Raw genomic sequence first — 13,527 nt, 5'->3', positions numbered from 1 at the left:
CTTTCACTTTATGGGCACCTAATCACACCGGCTGATTACAGAAAGGATTTCTGTATCACTAAACACCATAACACTTCATTAACTTAGATTGCATAGAAGAAGAATAGTCAACTATTACCTTTTAAAACTCGGATAATGTTTAACCCTGTTCAGCTTCATGTAATAGGATAAAAAAAGTATATAAATTGCATTGCATACTGGACACTTACAAATGTAATAAATCAGACTTTATGTAAAGACACAATATCTTACACGGATTGGACACTTTGCAAAAAAATACAAAAAATCAGGGTAACCGTATTATTTGTGAAACAAGCAAATAGATTAAATAAAAGACATTCTATTTTTTTCCATGCATTCAACCATTTCCCATCCTTGCATATAGCTTAACGCTTTTGTATGAAGTACTGGTGGCTTCTTAAGAAGTGGAAATAAGATTTCCTTTGAAACTAAATCCTCTCCACCTCCTCACACTGACCTCACAACAAAATAAGGAAAAAACAAAATTAAATTCTAGATACACACTAGTGCCAGAAAAATATAATTTGCCTGGCAGGTGAAAGCACATTTCCCCCCTATACTTTGTAAAAAGTCCTCAATTCTCCAAAATGCATACTGTGCTTTTTCTTGTAGTATATTTGAAAATAAATAAATAATAAAAAAAATGACAAGTCACAAAACTGCATCACAGAAAATTAAAAAAACACAAAAATACACAGAACCCGCTAAATAATGTGAAATGAATATAAAATATATAGTAGTACTTTACTTAAAAGATTAAAAAAAAAAAAAAAAAAAAAGAATTCTCTCATACAGAAATAATAAAAAAAAAACATCTTCTCTAAATTTATAGTTTTGACGTAATGCAAAGGATTTGATTTCATTTCATAAAGATTCAGTTGAAAGGAAGAAAATAATGAAAAATATTGGAGAAAATCACTAGGAAAGTAATAGCAGGTCCTCTAAATACAGCATGTGGAAGGAATCTTAAAAAATAAACATAAGGGGGGAAACTGATGCAACTTGTTTTGTGGAAAGGAGATCTAGAGGAGGAATAAAGAAAAGGGGAAAACACTGCTGCTTTCAAATGCAAATGGAGCAAAGCATGGATGCAAAACTTTAGTTAAGCTGATTCTGATGGAGACTTAGCTATAAAGGCCTTAAACAAAGCCTAACTAGGACAAAAGGTACTGAATGGTTCTAAGCAGCAGGCACTAGCTGGTTTCCATGGAAACACCAACTGGGCCTAGTTAAATTTTTCACTTCTACTTCCTGAAGCATACAAAAAGGCCCGTGGGTACCCTAATCCTAAAACCTTAGTGGCGGGATGGGGGTCAGAAGATTCTCACATATTGGAGCAGAAATTAAGCGAACGCACTCAGCCACATAACACCCTTTAATCCCCATTCAATGGCAGGGACGTAGTGTGTTCATATATAATATAATTTTTTTATTTGTAATTTTTTTTAAACGATAATTCGTAGACAAAAATGCAGCAACATTTTGATAATGGGAACATTTTTCAAACTTAGGCAGTATTCAATTTGGAGCAAAAAGCAGTTTTCGCGTGTTTTTGGCGTAAACTTTTCGGCGATGACGTCATTTTCGCCTGTTTTGATTTTACTCTGTATTCATTTTGAAAGACAGTCCGCCTAGGCGGAAAGTCAATGCAATGTAATAGGCGGAAAAGTTTCGCCTATGAATAGCAAGCAGAAAAAAAGTGCAGAACTGGGGTTTTGGGGTGCAACGTTGCGGGAACCCCCGTGCAGCCTTCAGGCAGTCCCCCAAAGGTAAACGGTGTAAAAAAAAATAAAAAATAAATACTTAAGGACACCCCAAAAATTACTTTGAATTTGGGGGACAAAGTTAAAAACTAGCGAACTTGACTCTGGGGGGTCCCCAAGTATGCCCCAGGTGTTTTTTTCATTGCAGGGACTTGCGGCAGGTGGATTTTTCACGTTTTTTTAAACTTAACTTCAGCAACTTTAAAATATGCTGGCCCCCATTCTCAAGTACCCCAAATTTGCTGGGATAAGTTATTTTCTGCAAAAAATACTCTTGAATACTATTCTGCACTACTTATACAAAAACGCTATTTAGCAGCTATTGAGCCAGTTTAAAAACACCAAATACCTTCAGGAAGCCAAATCGGGGGGTACCATAGCTAACCCCCATGTCAGAGCATCTTTTGGGGGGTGTCAGGCTGATTTCCCCAAAACTGACAGTACTTTCCGCTTGTTTAAGTTTCGCCAGGTCCCGTTTTCGCCTACTTTCAAATTGAATACGGCGATACGCGGGCGAAACTTTACCGCTTGCAAAACACGCGATGTAGGCAAAAAGTCCGTGGAGGCGGAAAAGTATCGCGGCTCGGCTCAAATTGAATACGGGCCTTAAAGTGAGTTGATAACTTGTAATTTATAAACACACTGTACTTTATAGCATAACCCACCCATTAAGTTAAAGTGTGTATGACATGGTTGCAAGGTATCTATGAGGCACTCTGATATTTTTAGGTACATTTCAAATTTTTGGAATTTATGACCAAAATATCAACATTTTTCAGAAGAATGAAAAAGCAACATTCTTGCCAACTATGGACATAACCAAAAAGGAATCTATATTAATTTGTATTAATGTGTAAAAATAGAATGGATGAAAAAGATGCCCACTTTGAAGACACGCAGATATCGGTGTGGAATTTGTTTCCTCGTATTTGTGTGGGTTTCCCCTGGGTACTCAGATTTCCTTCTCCAATCCCCAAACATAAATATGCTGGGCATACACAGATAAAAATGTCTATCAGACCTTTGTCTGACAAGTTGAAACCCATCAGCTATAGTGGCAGTAAACTGTGAGATATATCACAGTGTATGGCTACCAATGTCTGTGTTCCTCCCCGGGGAGGAAAAATTTCCCTGTTTCTCCCGTGAATGAACAGGGGAGATTATCAGGGGGTCGGCCGCGGCAGTGCATGCACTGCCAGAAGCAGCTGACCAATTATCGGATCTATCGGACATGCTTGATGATTTTGCACGTCCGACAGGCCGATAATTACTGGTTGGTCACGGCTATACACCAGTGGCGGCTCCAGAGGTGGGGCTGCAGTGCAGTCCAAAATACAAAATAGGGGAGCCACGCTACGCCACTTTAACTTAAAGTTTCAAGTAAAACAACTGACACCATTAAAATGCTTTAAGTAGTATTTAATGTCTGCGTTGTGGTGCCGGACTTAAGATTTCCATAATAAATAAAAGTTTTCAGAATATGATGTTTAGTCTGGGGGAAGCTTGGACATTTTACCCAACTGAGATTATAAAAAGTTAATATGACAAATATCTGGGGGGTTTATTTTTGCCATCAATTATAATCCAGTATAACACAGTATGTACTGTGGTAATGTAGTTTTGGCCCAATAAAACAATGCACACAGTGATTATAATTAACCTTTGTCATGAGAGATTACCATTAGGTCCTCCATAAATACTATAAATGTCACGCAGCACAGCACAAATACAACATGGGATATCAGATATAATATATTGCTCGTATTGTAAATATATTGTGTATGTGTATCAGGCACAGTGATCTCCCCATGCTGTTTGCTGCGGAAGCAACGCCCGGCAAGAAACAGCTACCGCCTGGCACTTCCCCCTGACCCAGTGCTGCCTCCCCTGCCCGGCACTCCCCACCGCCCCAATGCGCCGCTACCACCCTGGACCTTCCCCCTGCCCCAGTACAGCATCCCCTGCACGGCAATCCCCCCCCCCCACCCCGCCCTAATGCGCTGCGCCCCCTGTTGCCCGGTCACCCTTAATGTGTCTTTGTTGCCACGGACACGGATGCTGGATGTGACGCAGAGGACAAATGTTCTTCACATTGGAGGCTCCGTGTACGCCGGCAATAAGGACACGGTAGTGAGGGTTCCGGGCAGTGGTATAACTAGGGTATTTGGAGCCTAGGGCAAATTTGAAAAGGGAGCCCCAATCCCCGATGTGCGCGCGGCAAAAAAATGGGCGTGGTCACTTAAAAATGGGGCGTGTCAACATGACACACCCCTTTATTTTCAAACTGAACATTCCTATCCATATGCACCTTAACCCCAGTAGTACCCTTATACAGTACCCCCAGTATGCAGTTGTGGTCCCTCTTATGCAGGCCCATAGTAGTGCCCCTTATACAGTATCCCCAGTAGTGGTCCCCCTTATACAGCCCCCAATTAGTTCCCCTTACTCAGTAGCCCCAGTAGTGGCCCCCCCAAATGCAGTGCCCCATGTAGTGTTCCCCCTTATGCAGTGCCCCCAGTAGCAGTCCCCACAATGCAGTGCGCCCAGTAGCGGTATCCCCTTATGCAGTGCCGTTTATATGGTGCCCCCAGTAGCAGTCCCCCCCCATGCAGTTTTCCCAGTAGTGTTCCCCTTATGCAGGCACCCTGTAGTGATCCCACCTATCCAGTGCCCCCTGTAGTGGCCCTTCCTATTATTGCCCCCAGTAGTGGGCCCCTGAGTGCAGTGCCTCTAGTAGTAGGCCCTCTTTTATAATGCCCCCAGTGGTAGTGCCCCCTCTAGTAGTAGTCCCCAGTAGAGGTTCCCCCTCCCGATTAAGTGCCCCCAGTAGAGGTCCTCCCAATAATGGCGCCCCCAGTAGTAGCCCCCTCCCCCAGTAGAGGTCCCCCCGGTAGTAGCCACCCCCCTCCCCCGTTGTGCAGATAGGTTAAAAAAATAAAATAAAAAATATATATATAAAAAATATACTTACCTGAATCCACACTGCTGCTGCTCCTGCCCGCGACGCCGCTCCCGCCCGCCAGTCCGCCCGGGCTGGCGCGCTAAGCATTATGGGACAGACGTCATGACGGAAGTCCGGCTCTTGCAGTGGGTGCTGCAGCAGTCAATGAGAGTCTGACTCTCATTGGCTACTGTTTAACACACGCATCTCCGCCAGCACTGGCAGCGATGCGTGTGTTATGCACAGCCTGAGCCCGCCTCCTAGCGCTATGGGGCAAGCGCTCAGGGGGAGGGAGCAGGCTCAGGTGTGAGGCACAGGACCGGCGCTGGAAGCCTAGCGCCGGTCCTGTGTAAATGTGTAGCGCTGACCGCACTCATTGCGGTCAGCGCTACACTGGCTAACTAGGGCGGGCGGGCCGGTCCAACAGCGCCCAGGGCACGCACCCCGCTCGCCCTGCCCTAGTTACGCCACTGGTTCCGGGACGCGGCACATTGGGGGGGGGGAGGAGGAAGAGGTTCTGGGAAGGGAGAGGTGCCAGGCAGGTGATGCGGCATTGGGGCGGGTGAGAGTGCCGGGCAGGGGATGCTGCAACGGTGTGGGGGGATGTTGCACATCACAGCGCAGGGGCGGTGTCAGACTGTAGACCAAAGATCTCTCCCCCTGTATAAAGGCACAGGCTCACTGTTAAGGCGGGAACAGTCGCCTGAACTGATTATAGAGATTAGACCTGCGCCCTCTCTCTCTGTGTTCGAGCTGAAAAGAAAAAAAATCTGTGGGGACAGTATTTGGGAGCCTGCAAGTGGGGACAGTATCTGTGAAGCTGCACTATAAAAATATATTCTGTGTAACCTGCAATAGGGGCCAGTATCTGAGGGCTGTTTAAAAAATGGATTTAAAACATTTTATTATTGCGAAGACCCCCATCCGGCTACTTCTTGATGCCACCCGGCTGGAAAATTTTTCTGGGGAGAACACAGACATACACTAAGAACCTACAGCAGAATCATGTGGCAAATTATTGCCACTCACAGTCCAGAACACATTGTTGTAATGTAGATAACTTTAGATTTCTAGCACTGGCCGACTTGGTCATGACGATCTGTTAAAGTAGAGTTGGGCAATAAACAGCCCTCCAGTTGTTGTTGAACTACACATCCCAGCATGCCTTGCAACAGTTTTAGCATGGCTCAAATTTCAAAACTGTGACAGGACATGCTGGGATGTGTAGTTCTACAACAGCACGTACTGAGCGCAGCACGCCCAGCGCCGCACTATTAGACTCTGGGCACTAGTGTTTGCCCGGAGTCTATAGCACATGCGCAGGTCACCGGGAAAAAGCACCAACACCGGTGCCGACATATGACTCCGGAGAGGTAAGTATAATATGGGTACAAGGGTTTGCAGTGCAGGACCCCACACCATACTTGTCTACTCTCCCAGGAGCCTCCCGAAAATCAGGTGCCGCTCCCAGCACCCCCGGAATAGCGGCCGACACCCTTCGAAAGTGGGCAATCCGGGGTTGCGATGACACGACTCGCGCTGAATCAAGTCATTGTAGGTCCGCACCTTGCTTTATAATGGCGGTAATATCGTCATTATAAAGTGGGGGGGCGGGGCAGCGATGACTCGATCGCGTCGGCACGCCTCGGCTCTGCTTGCCTAAACAGCCGACCACCAACCCTGTTGCAAATGTCTAAGTATGCCGCACACCCTGCATTTATATAAATACGCCCCTGCTTTGAAAGACTCATGAATCACCGTCTTTACCCAGATATTGACACGAGAGATGTGCCACAACTCAGCAAATTTAAATATGCAAATAGGGAAGATATGCATAAAGCTGGGTACACAGTCACACTGACAGATATATTGGCCGATCAATTGATCGGCCAATGTATCTGCTGCCCGTCAGGCAGTGTGTACCCGCGATATGTCGATGGATAGATATGTCTGCAGACATATCTGTCCATCGGCAGGTGCGTACGGGCGGTCGGCAGACTGCCCTTGCACACACAGCGGCAGCCGCGAGGAGGGGGCGGGTCACGCCCCCTGGTCGCCGAAACCTGCAGGGAGGCAGGCACAGATGATGGTTGTTCAGTGTGTACGAACAACCCTCATCTGCAGATATATCTGTATAGTGTGTATCCACCTTTACAGAGATCTGTTCCCTTTTGAGCTAGGGATGGATTAAGTAGCAGGATAATATAAATACAGGGATTGTAGGCCTAGCCAGTCTTCAACATATTTCTATACCAAGGATATTATATAAATGGCAATTTGAAGTTTCTCAGGACTCTTACGGTGCCTCCATAACCGGTATAATAATGAAGATCAAATCAGCTTCTTGTAATTCTGTACACAATTGTATTGTGTCATGTAAGCACAGAACTGACCTACTAGCTGACCCAGTTTCGGCAGGACAGACCCTCACAAATGTTTCACTTGTCGAAATTGGTCAGGGTTTCCCCCCGAAGTAGGCGTTATATAAAAATAAGCAGTGATCTATCCTATATTTGCAAATAAATGAATTATGGGAGATATATAAACTGCTTGTGTCCTATTATGTCCTACGTATGACGTAGGGTGCGGCAATGTAACTGCTTAAAAACAAAATGATGAATAAAAAATGTATTGCATTGCTTTATTATGCAACATAAACAAATGTCTATACAAATATATCTGTGCAGAAGACAGAATCCAAGAACTATTTGGCTGTGGAAGGCATATGAGTGCCAGCTCTACAAATGATACTTCATTATTTATTCACATGCTGGGATAAATATCATTTAATTGCTCGCTACTAATTACATCTTGGAATCCCCCCAAAACTATCATTGGTTAAATATCCCCCACTCCAACCATAAGAAAGAAAAGACATTTGTTTTCTCATTAAACACTCAAATCCCTTATCCATCCTGACCCAGGAAATACCTCTAGGACAAGTAAACACCCTTTGTCTACAGTGAGTGGGGGAGGGGATTCATTAATTCTGCGCACACACAATCCTCAGTGCCCAACTACAAATTCATCTATATACACAACGGATTGTGTTTGTAATTGGGTTAGTAAAGCAACACTGAGATCATGTACTGCACTTATATGGAGAGAAATTGTGCAATTAAGCAAAATTTGGGGAAATGTCAGACATCTTATTAAATAATTCTCCACTACAAGTTCTCGCTTTGTGGCAGATTTACTTAACGTCAGATTTCCAGAGACGCTGATGCTTGGTGGTTTTAGCCTATGGAACAGCAATAGTAATTAATTCTAAATCAGACTGGTTTAGCATTAATTACTACTGCCGTTTAATATTCATTGGTCAAAACAGTCGATCATTGGCAGCTTCGAAAATCCACCGCATAGTAAATCCCTTCCGGTTTCACCTTTAAGACAACAAATAATCTGAAGGACATCAATTGCGAAAACTTAGTTTAAAAAGTAACAAAATGCATGGGCCAAAAATAGCCAAACTAAAACACCAATATGCCGCCCTCATTCATACAACAAACATATATTATTGACAAAAATATATAAATGGGCAGGACAGTGGCACACTGGTTATCTTGCCTCCTCATAGCACAGTCGTGTGGAGTTTGTATGTTCTCCACGTGTCCGCAGGTTTTTGTCTTGGTGCTCTGGTTTCCTCCCATAATCTAAAAATATACTAGCAGGTTAATTGGTTTCTGACAAAAACCTTAGTGCAGTGGTTCCCAAACGTTTTTGAATCACGGCACCCTAGTGTATCAGTATTGTTTTCACGGCACCCCTAAGCCAAAAGTTTGTTATTGAGAAACAAAATGTAGTGAAAAGTACAGTGAAGTTATATGTGGTTACCCGTCATCCTTAGGCTCAGTTATGTGGCGGTGGACAGGGTTCCACTTCTGTTTGTCCATATATTTACATTACATTGACCATAAAGAATTAGATTTAGTGCTGGACCAAAAACCCTGAGGCAGCCCTGCAAGTGTCCCAAGGCACCCCAGGGTGCCGCGGCACACAGTTTGGGAACCACTGCCTTAGTGTGTTTGTGTATATGAGGTAGGGATTATTGATTGTAAACCCTACTGGGGCAGGGACTGATGTGAACGTCTAAATATTCACTGTACAGTGTTGTGGAATATGTGCACGCGACCTAACACACACACACACACACACACACACACACACACACAGTCTCTAGGGCATACGTTTTAAAAGTATTCAAAATTCTGGCACAGTGACACAAAAAGAGAACACCCCCACCCCCCCAAAAAAAATCAAAAACTATTGTAGGATGCCTAACTGCATGCCTTTAAAAGGAAGAAAAAAAAAAGATTTATCTTCATTGCTTCTTTCTGATAAACAGTGTGTTTGACAAATACTGATAAGAGGTCTTATCAATGATGTTCATCACATAGGAAGTAGTCAAACTGTGCAACTAACAAATATATTTGGTTTGAATGCAGCCAATGAAATGTGTAAACTGAAGTAAAAGAGTGGACTTGCATCCTTCCAATTGGGTTCACACTCTGTGAAAGTTAAATATTTGCTGGAGTGAGTTAGGACAGATTCTAGAGAAAAAAAAAATACTGGAAATCAGCATTTCAAGACAGTCATCTAGTTATTTGTGATAAAATTGAAACATTTAAAATGGCAAAAAAAATTAGATTGCACAATTCACATTTAGTTTTACCAGGTATTTTTGAAAGATTTGAAAAAAAAAAAATACCTTATCTAATGAGAGAGAAAGCCAAAAAAAATAATTTCAAAACATTACAGACAGAGCAACAAAATTCAACTGAAGCAGGCATATAAATCTTATTATAATCCTTTCCTATGCTGGCCCAAACTAATGGAATTTAGTTCCAGTAGGCAGTTTGGTTCCTATATATTTCAAGAAAATACAGTAATTGCATTGTTTTAAAGAGCACCTGTTACCTACATATAATGCAGGTAGCCATTCAGATTGATTTGGAACTTGTGACATCATGAGTGCCCCATGAGCTGATTGGCTGCACATGACTGAATTCTGGTTTATACCAAAAAATGGCTGAAATGGCTGCCGGTGGACTTGTTCTTTAGGCCTCATAACTTTTGCAAAAATGACACAGTTCTTAGGCCGTCATATAAACAGAAAATGCAATGTAATGACCAGCAATTCTAGTCACGCAGAACTATTAAACTTTGGATAGGAAATAATTGGCTCAAAAAAAAACAAAAAAACACAGGAAGGCGTTACATGGGTGAGTGCTTTATATTTTCAACTTGGGTGAGTAAAGATTTTATTCCTCAGAAGAGGGATTAATTCCTGAAAGGGGGTGGTGGGGGGATAGGGCCCCAGCTGTTCCAGTTGGCCTCTGACCTTCTGCTTTACTAAAGTGTGATTTTTGCCCCTCACCCCTCTTGTGAAGCAAGCACTCCCCCCTTCCCCCTTCCCCACAAGCCCAGACACAAAAACTTCTTCAGTCCCTCTTGTTTGAGGCAGCACAAAAATGTTGCTGGCCCCTTTGGCTAATGAAGTGTGCGGGTCAAAATCACTGTTTATGTATGTTAATCTACTTCCTCTCTGTGTGTGTGAGACAGACCCCTCATTCTAAACACAAGCTGAGGCATGAGGAGTTAGAAGTCAGGCACACTACTAAGTTAAAATATAAAACCATGAATATACTAATCCACATACCATATAAGTGCCAAGGACAGCAAATGTATATTCACGCTAGGAAACAAAAACAGTTTTAAGATATATAGAATGCAGCTATGTCCATGGGGCAATAGGGTCACCACACAGAGGTCCCGCAAACAATCTCTATAAACAAATTATTTTTCTATTAATCCTCTTAAAATTAAACGTATACAATTGTAATTTTTTTTTAAATATAAAACAGTGTTAGAAAAGTTTGCAAGTCACCCTAAAAGGTCGCTACGCTATTTTCTTCATGTGACACATTAGAAATATAATTTACTTCTGTCTACAAGAAATGCCATTTATGGACACTGCAAAGCATCACAAAACTCAGAGAAAGGCAAGTTATAACAATTCCAACTATGTAACCGGATTACAGCTACAAAATTACATTTTCTAGGAATTTATTGTTTAAGCAACACAAATAACACTATAATATAGATTATACTAACAGCATACCTGGCTTTTAGAATGCAAAGAAGGAGGAAAAATTCTTACCACAAATTTGAAAATAAGCAATTTCATGTTTTTTGCACCTACTTTCTTCTTTAATAATTATACTTTACTACATGAAAGACACTGAGCCAACTCACATTAAAAATCCATCTAGGCCTCTAGGGGTTACTATGTCCCAATAATCCACATATAACTAAAAACTATTTAATCAAATTTTTTTCAACATACAGAAACTCAAATAGAAAACAATATTTTTGTGATATTAGACTGTCCTATCCGATATAAACTTTATCGAAACTAAGCAATATACAGTTTAACACACATCCAAGACTACAAGTTCTTTATAAAAATATAATATTAGTCCTGATGAAATGAAAAAGATATATATATATATATATATATATATATATATCTATACACATATATATACACACACACACACGCACACACATACACTAACAACTTTCACAAATAACTTTAGGAGCTTATTAGAAGTTGTGATTGCAATGGGAGGGAGTTTGTCATCTAATGCAAAATCAGCATCCTGCCTATAACCCTACTGATGAATAACTCAGCCTTCTAGATCAGAGATGGTGGATTGGCAAATGATAACTAGAACTTACATAAGTACACAGATCATCATTCTATCAAACTTTTACATTTCAAAATACGACTATAAATACTGATTGTACTATATATATGGTACATAGTATTTAAGGCTCTGTGGTTTAATAGTTCATGCAAAGGTTCACAGAGCTTATATTGTACAACAGAATTTTACACTCCGGTTGTTGTATATACAACTTTTTCCATTCAACCCACAATAACTACTCTACGTTAAAATATTGTAGATAAGTAAATCTTCACACTCAGGGTTAGACTATCTTGTGAGCACTAACTTGACAACATCACCTATTAAGACTCTTAAGTAATCTAGTTTAGAGGTGCAAAGCTTTAACCACTCCATTGCAGGGATTTACAGCTCATGACTGTGCCTATGATTGTGTATTACTGTATCCTAAAGGTGCCTACACACGGCGGGTTTTTTTTTTTACACGATTTCGACAAATCGTGACAACAAATCATGTAAAATATGCCCAATCTGGGACACATTGCACTGGATGCACAATAGATCTTAAGTCAGATTGGAAATTGTTTACTCCAAATCGTGACCACGACTGCCGAGGAGCTGTCTGGGGAGAGTTCAGGGGAAATCGTGCCTCAGGTCAGATCATGAGCTCATACACCTTTAGTTTTTGACAAAGGGGTAAATGTAACAGTGAGCGGCAGGCACCTGCAGGTTTTCAGCAATTTAGCCACTAGATGCAAAGCGGCAATTTTTTGCATTTTAAATTTAATGACTAAATCCCCCAAAATTTGTGAGATCCTGTTATTTAGGCCTTAAAAGATTACCCTATTTTACTTATGTATTAAACAATTATTTGGGGTTTAAAACTAAGGGTCGGAAATAGCTCAGGAATACATTCACTGCAGGGTGAGAAACACCAGTCGAGTGTCCTAGAGAAGAAGCTATTTTGTGACCAGGACGTGGGAGGGTGACAGGAATGGACATACTTTAATCTCCTATTGTGCACAAGGAGTTGATCAGGAAAGCTGGAGCGCCATCTAAAAATGTTAACATGCTGAGAAGCATCCATGTGTTATACATCTGACTGGAGGATTAGGTATGATGTGATTTGAGATTGAAGCCATGTAGGTGAGGTTCTACTAGTGATTTATAGACACATGTTCCAGAAGAGATAAACCAGATGTTCTATACACCCGAGGACTGCCGGAAGAATGTATACTATACAAGCACTCTACTCGGAAAGAGATTACTGGAACGTTCCTTCCTCTCCAAAGTCTCATGGGTATTATATCATGATCTGAAATGCCAAGCTCAAAATGCAGAGTTGCCCGAGAAAGAAAAAACAAAAAACAAGAAGGTTTAACATGGTGGCCAGAAGAAAACTCCCTCACTTTACTTAGGGGGAAATGTTTAAACCCTCTAAAAAGAGTAGACAAGTGAAGAAGTTGGCCATAGCTATCAATCAGTTTCAGTTAGCATTTATCAAGTACTTTTTATAAAATGATAAGTAGAAGCTGATTGGTTACTATGAGCTACTTCTCTTGTCCTGACTGTGTGAAATGGTCAATTTGGGGGTTGTATGTCCTGGGTCCTCGACCCTGTTCAAGGCCAGGGTTATTGCCGAATTTACCCGGATAACCTGCAGTCTGTGAGGGGGGGACCCGGGTTATTTGACCGGGGTTATCTTTAATAGCTGCTGATTGGCTGTGGATGCAGAGGCCCACCTCAAGGGAGTGACATGCAGGGTAGACATGGATGCAGTGTAAAGGGAAAGATCCAGGAATAACCCGGGTTGTGGGAAAGGGGTCTGAGCAGCTGTGACAACTTGAAACCGTGTACCTGAAACCGTGACAACTTGAAACCGTGTACCTGTTGTCTACTGTGGAGTCATGTCAACAACTCTCAGTGAGGTCATATAAATATTAGTTCTACCCACAAGATGTCTAAAGCTGGGTACAAACTGTGCCGACAGACAGATCTGCGACGCAGCGGCCAATTAGATAAGCTATACAGACTTACCGATCAGCAACTCGATGTATGTTCCCTGACATCACAACTAGGGGGGCATTTCAATTTGTCCATCCAGTTGAACTGA

At 42.0% G+C, this 13,527-nt stretch overlaps 1 protein-coding gene across 6 annotated transcripts in view; it reads right to left on the bottom strand.

Annotated features, from left to right (window-relative positions):
• The window catches only part of FGFR1 (fibroblast growth factor receptor 1), an 89,964-nt gene that overhangs the window by 57,535 nt on the left and 18,902 nt on the right, over nt 1-13,527 (bottom strand). The window lies entirely within an intron of this gene.

This window comes from Taudactylus pleione, unplaced genomic scaffold, assembly GCF_031769625.1.
Source record: "Taudactylus pleione unplaced genomic scaffold, aTauple2 ptg000644l, whole genome shotgun sequence".
Classification (NCBI taxonomy): Eukaryota; Metazoa; Chordata; class Amphibia; order Anura; family Myobatrachidae; genus Taudactylus; species Taudactylus pleione.
The sequence above is the reverse complement of the archived record's forward strand: the minus strand, read 5'-3'. Positions and strand labels throughout refer to the sequence as shown.